The sequence below is a fragment of the Heteronotia binoei genome, chromosome 21 (assembly GCF_032191835.1).
Source record: "Heteronotia binoei isolate CCM8104 ecotype False Entrance Well chromosome 21, APGP_CSIRO_Hbin_v1, whole genome shotgun sequence".
NCBI lineage: Eukaryota > Metazoa > Chordata > Lepidosauria > Squamata > Gekkonidae > Heteronotia > Heteronotia binoei.
Genome location: NC_083243.1, coordinates 171,183,693 through 171,194,666, shown reverse-complemented (window position 1 = coordinate 171,194,666; position 10,974 = coordinate 171,183,693).

Below are 10,974 nucleotides of genomic sequence, written 5' to 3'. Positions count from 1 at the left end.
ACAGATTTCTGGGGGACTTGGCTAACTGCCCTCTTCCCCTGCTGTGGGGTACCCTTTCTGTTCCTCCAAAAAAGTATCCTTTCTCCTCTGCCACATATTCCCACACATTCCCTTAGCTAGTCCAACAGTGCCCCCTCCCACAGCTGTGCAGTGAGTCCCAGTTGCCAGGCTTGGTTGTCCCTGTCACCTTCCCAGGTAGGATGGAAGGCTTGGCCCCAATTAGTCATCATGTCACCAGGGCTGGGTGGCTGGTCCCAAGAAGTCACAGCCACCTGCAGCCATGTGGGTGGTCCCTGGGTAGGTACTCTGGGAGTCTGATGCCTGTAGCTTAACCAGGGTCACACTGTACATAAGAACATAAGAGAAGCCATGTTAGATCAGGCCAATGGCCCATCCAGTCCAACATTCTGTGTCACACAGCGGCCAAATATACACACACACACACACACACACACTGTGGCTAATAGCCACTGATGGACCTCTGCTCCATATTTTTATCTAACCCCCTCTTGAAGGTGGCCATGCTTGTGGCCGCCACCACCTCCTGTGGCAGTGAATTCCACATGTTAATCACCCTTTGGGTGAAGAAGTACTTCCTTTTATCCGTTTTAACCTGTCTGCTCAGCAATTTCATCCAATGCCCATGAGTTCTTGTATTGTGAGAAAGGGAGAAAAGTACTTCTTTCTCTACTTTCTCCATCCCATGCATTATCTTGTAAACCTCTATCATGTCACCCCTCAGTCGACGTTTCTCCAAGCTAAAGAGCCCTAAGCGTTTCAACCTTTCTTCATAGGGAAGGTGTTCCAGCCCTTTAATCATTCTAGTTGCCCTTTTCTGAACTTTCTCCAATGCTATAATATCCTTTTTGAGGTGCGGTGACCAGAATTGCACACAGTACTCCAAATGAGACCGCACCATCGATTTATACAGGGGCATTATGATACTGGCTGATTTGTTTTCAATTCCCTTCCTAATAATTCCCAGCATGGCGTTGGCCTTTTTTATTGCAAACGCACACTGTCTTGACATTTTCAGTGAATTATCTACCACAACCCCAAGATCTCTCTCATGGTCAGTCTCTGCCAGTTCACAAACTGTGGTGTCTCAAACTGGTGCTGAACAACTCCCCCAAAAACAGTTTCCTGGAGGCACCTTGCTTCATGGTCTGCTACTTGGATCCCCCCAAATCTGACATGCATGTAACATGTGGGCCATGTGGAAGGTCACCTCAGGGAGGAATTGTGTGCATTGAAGGCCTCTAGCTGTTTTTGTCACTCCTGAGGTAACATCCCATTGAAAAGCATTGTACTAAATGACCTTTTTTACGGGTCTGTAACTCAGCCCCCCAAAGTCCAATGTGGACCAAACTTGGTGGGTACATTGAGGAGAGTGATCTGGAGAAAACCTGCCATTTTAGAGCCTTGAAGACCTGTAGGGGGCTTTTAAAAAACTGGACCAGTTCACAAACTGGTTCACAAACCAGGCTGTGGTTGGGTTTCTGAACTGGTCCAGTTCTGTTCATGAACTGAACCAGCATTTTCTGGTCTGTGCCCATCCCTACAGGTAACCCTATAAAATGGGAACGAGATTTGTTATACTCAAGCTGTGCCTGCATATTACTCATTCTCTCATTCTTCTCTCAACAGTGTGTTGGCTTAATAGTTCCTCTCATTTGAGTCTCAGAAAATTGCTTATTGTAAGCTTTCTCAGCTGAAGTTTTGACCTTATCAATGCCAATGCTAGGTGCCAGCACTAGGCTGGCACCCCAGGCAAAATGCACCCCCCCACCTCAACGTCCCACCCACCATGTGCCCTTCCTCCCTCCCCCCAAGCACTGTGATGGCAGGCCCCAGTTGGTGTGCTAGAGCAAATCCACTGCCACCCCACCCTGCCCCATCCCACCATCTCTGTCAGAAAAGGCCAGGTGGCTCCCCTCTTGCCACCAGCCTTCCTCCCTCTGGCAGTGGCCAGAAGAGGCTCCTCCAGCTGTCAATACAGGCAGGTGAACAGGAAGGGGTGGCAGGGAGGAGCCAGGAGAAAACAGGAAGAGGTGGGTGTGGTGCTTCCTTCCCACTTTGCCACCCCTTGCCACCAGCCGGTTTTATTTGCACTGGCAGCTTGGCTTCCCCCGTAGACTGCTTGGGTCATCTGCGAGGAGAGAGTGGGTGAAGGAGGGGGTGCCCAGCACCCCTATAGGTCAGGTGGCTGCCCTAGGCTGCCATCTACCTGGCCTACTAGGATGCACCGGGTCTGGATCTTATGATTCTGTAGAGCAGGCTAGGAGCCATGCCCCCCCACCCCAAGAGTATTGCTGGTAGACTTAATATTGTATAGTGATAATTATTCAAATCAAGTATAAAGCAGGCCAGAGGCCTGGTATAAGCTTGCTAAGGCATAGTGATCCATGGGCCTTCATGAGCAAAGCCCCCCTCCAATCTCTTCCTGAGTAGATAGTAGACAATCCTTTTAATTGTGCTTTCATCCTTGAAACAAGCAGCTGTTACAAAGATAAGAACAGTTTTTGACTTCCTTACAGATGGCTGTCTGCTAGCAAAATCCTCCTCTCCTCCCAGATGTTAGAAAACTAACAATTTAATTTTTTTACATTTTATAAGTCTTTAAGATAGCAATGTTTAACATGATTTTAAGATTATGTTTCCAGAAGGAGCCATTGTTAGAAGCTTATATATAAAAGATGCATAAGGAATAATATTAAGAATGCTTGAAAAAAAAGAAAATTAACACTAGTCTAAGATCACTGCAGATGGTGACTGTAGCCATGAAATTAAAAAACGTTTGCTCCTTGGGAGGACAGCTGTGGTGAACCTAGGCAGTATAATAAAAAGTAGAGGCATCATCCTGCCAACAAAAGTCCATATAGTCAAAGCGATGGTATTCCTAGTAGTAATGTATGGCTGTGAGAGTTGGACCATAAGGAAGGCCGAGCGCAGAAAAATAGATGCTTTCGAGCTGTGGTGCTGGAGAAGAATCTTGATAGACCCTTGGACCACAAGAAGATCAAATCAGTCAGTCCTAAGGGAAACCAACCCTGATGGTTCCCTGGAAGGTCAGATGCTGAAGCTGAAGCTCAAATACTTTAACCACGAAACAGCTGATCAGCTTGTTTTTCAGATAAATTAATAGTGCTCCACTGAATATACAAAAAAACAGCATTAATATAACTTTAAGTTACTAGAGACACCGGAAGGAGTTTCGATAGCAGAATTAAGAAATCAGGCATATTATAAATGTTGTAAGAAAAGAACCTATTTACAAGGACAAGGCTGTCTTCTACAGCAACCCCTTATTCTACACATGTTATATCTAGGTGTCATGAAGACAACAGAGAAATAATGGTCTTTTAAAAGGAAGTGATATGCTTAGTTGTGAATTAGTTGTAATTCATGCAAGTCTTCATATGGTCCAAATTGTCTTTAGATGTCCTAACATACTGGAATTGGTTAGAGTAAGTATATTAATTGATTGTATCTGGTTTATTTATGAGAAGACATAACCTGTAGTACTGCAGTCCAAGTTCTGCTTATGATCTGAGTTTGATCCCAGCAAAATCGGCTCAAGGTTGACTCAGCCTTTCATCCTTCTGAGGTAGGTAAAATAAATACCCAGCTTGCTAGGGATAAAGTGTAGATGACTGGGGAAGGCAATGGCAAACCACCCCATAACAAAAAATAGTCTGCCAAGAAAACATTGTAATGTGCTGTCACCCCATGGGTCAGTAATGACTCGGTGCTTGCACATGGCTGCACCTTTAATTTTACATAGGTTTGCACCTTTACCTTTACATAGGTGCTGGCCAAAAATCAGCGGGAACCATCAAGCTTCTGCTGCCATTGACCACCCCCACTTTCTCAAAGGGTGGGATGAGCTGATTTAGGCTCAGCATGGGAAATTTAACCAATTAGAGGGCGGCTAACAGGTATGGCTTTTAAGTGTATGTATAAATACAACAAAGAGATTGTAACATATTCCAGATTTCAAACAAAGAAATCACAACTGAACATGCTCAATGATGTCTAAAGGGGGAAGTCTTGACATGTCATGATGGGAAAACTAACCTAACCTATAAAAGATGTGGTGTACCATTGTTGAGCTGAGCTCTTTGCCTGAACCACCTGCTGAAAGAGTTCCCTTTAATATGAAAAAGAGCCAACTAGGCTTCAAAGCTGGAGGGTGGTGGTGGTAACCAGTTGATATGCTCAAACAACTCCCTCTCCTTCCTGTAATGTTCTTGGAATTATAAACATACATAACAGGAATGAGGACTGGCGTAAAAAATACCTACTTAGAAGAATGGCTCAACAAATTGTACAGTGGTCTTCAGGCCTCTGCTTCCTTCAAGCCCCATGTAACATTAGGACATATTCACATATTAGAATTTCCTTAATTATGTTTAGTAGTGGCCCATGAGAGATAACTTCTCTACATCTTCCCCCTCAAGTATTAAATACAAAAAAACAACAATTAAAACAGATGTTAACAGATGTTAAAATTAGTGGTTACAATTTTATATTACCTATATCAGGGGTGGCCATCAGTAGCTCTCCAGTTGTTTTTTGCCTACAACTCCCATCAGCCCCAGCCAGCATGGCCAATGGCTAGGGCTAATGGGAGTTGTAGGCAAAAAAGATCTGGAGAACTACCGTTGGCCACCCCTGACCTATATAGACATTATCTTGAATAGTTTACTAACATGTATGCCAGTCATTCTGGAGGTAATGTTTTTTGTGTAGAATACCTCAGCATAAATCATTTCTGTGCCAGCAGTTTAACCATTTCTCTGGCAGTAGTTAGGTGGAGCATCTTACTACTACTCTATAGTAACTCCATTGGTTACTGATTAGTTACCAGGTTCAATTCAAAGTGCCGCTTATTACATGTACAGTGGAAAACAGATAGGTCTTTCTGTAGCTGATCAGGTTCCTCTTGGTTGGATGGATTAGGAGTCAGCTGACCAATGGTAGAATAACTATCCTATGAAGACTTAGGTGAAAATCCTGGGATAGTTCTGATATTACATTGATTATTGTTCAAGATTATCATACATCTTTCATCTCATGTATAAAATCATACTGCCTCATTCATACCCTATACCTGATTTAAGGATAGGAAGATCCCAAAGGTTTACTCAAAATAATTTTTGAAGGTTTATACTTCTAAATTTCCTTCATTGTCCTAATATTACCACTCTAATTAGTTGTCAACAAATCATCAGTCATAGGCAACAGTACATCCACCATGCACCATAGACCTTTTACCCTGTCTTCCCCAATGTCTACTGCTTGTGCACACATGTTTTCTTCCCCAAATGGGTAGAATTATACAGGTCCAGAAAGACATGTGACTGATTAAAGAAAACTCCTGTTATCTCTCCAGGCAAATTAGAGAGATGAGTCCAGAGACAAAGCAAGCATGCCAGGTTTTTTGAAACTGGTGGAACCACTGGGTCTCCCCAGACATACACACCTCTTCTCGTATATTAAGTGACTGAATGCTTTGACTGGCATCCAACAAGAATTGCTTTTACCTGAAGTTATTTGTGTTTTCTTTTTAACCTAGGTAAATTATAACTGCTAAAGAAAATTGAAGGAAAACTGATGTTGTAAAACTTGTATGGTCACATGTGCTGGAAAACAGATCTTCCCAGGAATTTGCTGAAGGCATTCCTTACCTCAGTATTCCTCAAACTATATATCATGGGGTTTAGCATGGGAGTAACCACTACATAGAACAGAGAGACTACTTTATCTAGGTTGTGAGTTTGTCTAGAGCTAGGACGTCCATACATGATGAAAAAACCTCCAAAGAAAATGATTATGACAATGAGGTGGGATGTGCAAGTGGAGAAGGTTTTCTGACGGCTCTTGGAAGAACTGATCTTTAAAATGGTGGCCAGGATGCAGGTGTAAGAAATGAGAATGGTAACCGTGGTTGATATCAGATTGAACCCAACACACACAAACATCAACAGTTCATTGAGACTGACATCAGAACATGAAAGAACAAACAGCGGAGGGCCCTCACAGTAAAAATGATTAATGGTATTTAGGCCACAGAAAGAACGTCTGGAAGCAGCAACTGTATGGATTAAGGCATTTGTAAATCCTGCAGCATAGGAGATAGCTATTAGATACACACACTTTCTTAGAGACATGGTGACTAAATAGAGTAGTGGGCTACAAATAGCCACGTAACGATCATAAGCCATCACAGCCAGAAGGTAGCATTCAGTGGTGGCAAGTGTAACATAAAAGTAAAACTGAGTGAAACAACCAGCAGAAGAAATTAGCTTCTTCTCATTTAAAAGATCAGTTAGCAACTTAGGGGTGACAGAAGATGAATAACAAATGTCAAGGAAAGACAAATGGCTGAGGAAAAAATACATAGGAGTGTGGAGCTGAGGACATAATCTGATTAAGGCAATCACACCCAAATTACCCACCAGGGTGATGGCATAAACAGCAATGAACATCACAAATAGGAAGATCTGCAGCTCTGGGATATCTGTCAGCCCTGTGAACGTGAATTCAGTTACGAGTGTGTAGTTTTTCCTTTGCATTGGTAACACTGAGGAAATAAAAATTAAAGAGACGTTACTATTGTATTTCCTTTTAATGACTCAAACAGTACTAGTGCAAGAGACATAAGGGTCTCTTTCTATATTTATAAGTAATTTTTAAAAGAAAGAAAAAGACATAAGGGCCAAAGTCCATCTCTGAGAATCATGGAAGGATTAATGGACAGTGAAATGCCAGAAGTAGATGTTGCTTCTTGTAATAGTAAATGCTGTCTCCACATTGATTTTATAACAACATTGCTTCTAACAATATTATTTCCTACCTGCACCAGAGATGTATTCATGAAGAGAAGGAAGGGTTTTCCCAACAAATGAATGCTTTAGGCAAATGATTTTAGATTAATTAGAATGTACTGTCCTGAAACATGCTACCTGGTTACGGTCAGAGTTAGATTGTCACAGGAGAATCCAGGTAGTATACAATGAAAAAACCCTAAAGTTACAAAATCACCTGAGGGCAAGGAATTCTACAAGAGAGGCACACCAAAGCAAACATATTGGGTGCCTGAAAAATGAAGGAGGCTCATAGCTTATGTTACCAGTAGTCTGAAGCTTTGATTTAAAGAAGGAACTCACCTAATTTAGAAAAAAGGTCATTTTGGGTCAAACGCAAGCTTCTCCAGTGGACTGCTGGAAAACTTTAGTGAAGGGAAACCAGCATGATTTCCTCTAGGAAAGTTTTTTTCTGGACCTCAGAGCAGACTCAGCAGAGCCATACTTCACCTGCAAACAATAAATGTTTATGTGAGAAACAACAATTTCCTTTATTTCTGACACATTTTGTGATACACTCTTGTGAGATATGGTCCGTCATTTGTTCTGTTCTCCTTAGCAGTGGATAGTATCAGAGTGGCAGGCAGCAGAAGATCTGCTAAGACTCATCGAAGCTGTGGGTTTTTAGCACACTTTTTACAGTTAATAAGAGTGACATGAACTGTGCTGTGTTCATTAATGTGCATTGGCTCAGCTTCTGGACAGAATGACTGAAAGGAATATACTTTTATGGGCTCAAGGGATTGGGAGAAATGGCCTCTGGTCTAAAAGTAAATGAATAAGAACATAAGAGAAGCCATGTTGGATCAGGCCAATGGCCCATCCAGTCCAACACTCTGTGTCACACAGTGGCCAACCCCCCCCCCCGAAGTGTCATCAGGAGGTTCACAAGTGGGGCTAGAAGCCCTTCCACTTTGCACCCCCCCCCCCACAAGCACCAAGAATACAGAGCATCACTTGCCCCAGACAGAGAGTTCCAACAATATGCTGTGGCTAATGGCCACTGATGGACCTCTGCTCCATATGTTTTTCCATTCCCCTCTTGAAGCTGGCTATGCTTGTAGCCACCACCTCCTGCAGCAGTGAATTCCACATGTTAATCACCCTTCGGGTGAAGAAGTACTTCCTTTTATCCGTGCTAACCCGACTGCTCAGCAATTTCATTGAATGCCCACAAGTTCTCGTATGGTGAGGAAGAGAGAAAACTACGTATTTTTCGGACGATTAGATGCACCGGAGGATAAGACGCACCTTCCTCCTGGGGGGCAATCTGATGCTTTTTCCTCCAATCCGGCGCTTCCCCGGCGCCTGCTTGCCTGGCTCCATCTTCTTCAGGCAAGCGTGGGATCGCTCCACGTAGCCCCAGCGCTTTGCAAGCGCCAGCCGCGGAGGGGGCAGCGTGCTTCCTACTTCCCTGTGTTCCTGCCTTCAGCTGTGATGTTTAAAGCAAGCGCTGAGGTTGCTCCCTCCCCCCTCCGACCTCAGCGCTTGCTTTAAACATCACAGCTGAAGGCAGGAACACAGGTAAGTAGGAAGCACCCACCCCCTCCACAAATGCAGCGCTTTGCGAGCGCCGGCCGTGGAGAGGGCAGCGTGCTTCCTACTTCCCTGTGTTCCTGCCTTCAGCTGTGATGTTTAAAGCAAGCGCTGAGGTCGCTCCCTCCCCCCTCCGACCCCAGCGCTTGCTTTAAACATCGCAGCTGAAGGCAGGAACACAGGGAAGTAGGAAGCACGCTGCCCCCTCTGCGGCTGGTGCTTGCAAAGCGCTGGGGCCACATGGAGCGATCCCACGCTTGCCTGAAGCAGATGGAGCCAGGCAAGCAGGTGCCGGGGACGTGCCGGATTGGAGGAAGAGGCAGCGGATCGCCCCCTCGCCCCCCGAAGGTACGTACCTTCGGACCATAAGACGCACACACTTTCCCCCCCACTTTTTTTGGGGGGGGGAGTGCGTCTTATGGTCCGAAAAATACGGTACTTCTTTCTCTACTTTCTCCATCCCATGCATAATCTTGTAAACCTCTTTCATTTCACCCCGCAGTCAATGTTTCTCCAAGCTAAAGAGCACCAAACGTTTTAACCTTTCTTCATAGGGAAAGTGTTCCAACCCTTTTATCATTCTAGTTGCCCTTTTCTGCACTTTTTCCAATGCTATAATATCCTTTTTGAGGTGTGGAGACCAGAATTGTACACAGTGTTCCAAATGAGACCGCACCATCGATTTATACAGGGGCATTATGATACTGGCTGATTTGTTTTCAATTCCCTTCCTAATAATTCCCAGCATGGCGTTGGCCTTTTTTATTGCAATCGCACACTGTCTTGACATTTTCAGTGAGTTATCTACCATGACCCCAAGATCTCTCTCTCTGGGCGTTTTCGCACTCACCTTAATCAGCAGCGACCCCCTCTTCACCGCGCAGGATCTGCACGGATTTCGCACTAATTGCCGCGGAGCACCCGGAAGAGCCGGAAAGTCCCGGCGCTTTTGCGGCGCAAACGGAAACCGCCAAATACCAGTTTCCATTTGCGCCGCAAAAGCGCTGGGACTTTCCGGCTCTTCCGGGTGCTCCGCGGCAATTAGTGCGCAATCTGCGCAGATCCTGCGCGGTGAAGAGGGGCGTCGCTGCTCATTAAGGTGAGTGCGAAAACGCCCTCTTAGTCAGTCTCTGCCAGTTCACACCCCATCAACTTGTATTTGTAGCTGGGATTTTTGGCCCCAATGTGCATTACTTTGCACTTGGCCACATTGAACCTCATCTGCCACGTTGACGCCCACACACCCAGCCTCAACAGTTCCCTTTGGAGTGCCTTACAATCCTCTCTGGTTCTCACCACTCTAAACAATTTAGTGTGATCTGCAAACTTGGGCACTTCACTGCTCACTCCCAACTCTAAATCATTTATGAACAAGTTAAAGAGCATGGGACTCTTTAATAAGTTCACTAAATAAATAAAAGGAGTCTCTTTTCCCTCAAATTCATTTCAACTAAGAAGCCACGTACAGACTTTCATGTTATTGTTAGAAACATTCATCAATTGTGTTGCATACTTTCTGCTTTTTCTTATATATATATATTTTTAAATAGCTCCTACAGTCAGCGAAATAGTGCACACATAGCCAATATTTGATAGATATAAGCCATGCTCTTGTTTCTAACATATTGAGGCCTGTTTCTAGACAAAGAGTAGCATACAGAACACAGCATGGTAGATCCACGATTTTCCTAACAAATTTGGACTGAACTCTTTCAATATTGGACTCAAAGGCACTAATCCATGTTGGGATACCATACAGTAACTGCAGGATTACTTTGGCTTTATACATTTTTAAAGCTTCTGGGACAAACTGGTTGCCTTTATTAAAGAAAAAATGAGAGATGGCTGATGCACTAATGGCTGATCCTTTTTCTTATAATAGCAATACCTATTCAACTGTTCTTAATTCATCAAAATAAATTTATTTCTAGTGCTGTAATCCTTTTTATTTTGAAGTAAATCCTACCAAGGACAATGCATCTTAGTTCAAAGTGAACATATTTTATTTTCTGATTTTTGCATCATGATAATTGCCATCTTTACTACCACTGCCTAATAAGCATAAAATTAACACAAATTCATCTTATTGTTGGTTTCCTACCCTCTATCTTGAACAGCGGTTTCCTAGTCATGTTCCAGGCAACTTTGAAGCTCCTCAATAAAGTTAATTGGTAACATCAGACAAGCTTCTCTCTAAAACAGCTTTTCCACGGCCACATACTTTCTCCTGCAGTGAGAAGCCACAGGCAATTTTTGGGTATATTCAGAAATGCACAGTTGACAATGGTAGAGCCTAATTGCCCAGGTTAGTGCCTTGCATGAATTGGATCCCATAATGTGCCTAGGGATGCTGCTCAGCCTATAGATTGTATGACAATTATACATGGTTTCTCATCAAGCAAGCATTGTAGAAAGGTTCCCTTAAATATAAAATATTTCAAAACGATTGCCTTGATTTTTTGCTTGTCAGTGATTAATTCCAGATTCTATTATGCTTTTTCTGCTGCATTTCTGTGACTGCTTTTCTGACTATTTCTCCTTATTTCTTTAAAATAATAAAATAGCTTGT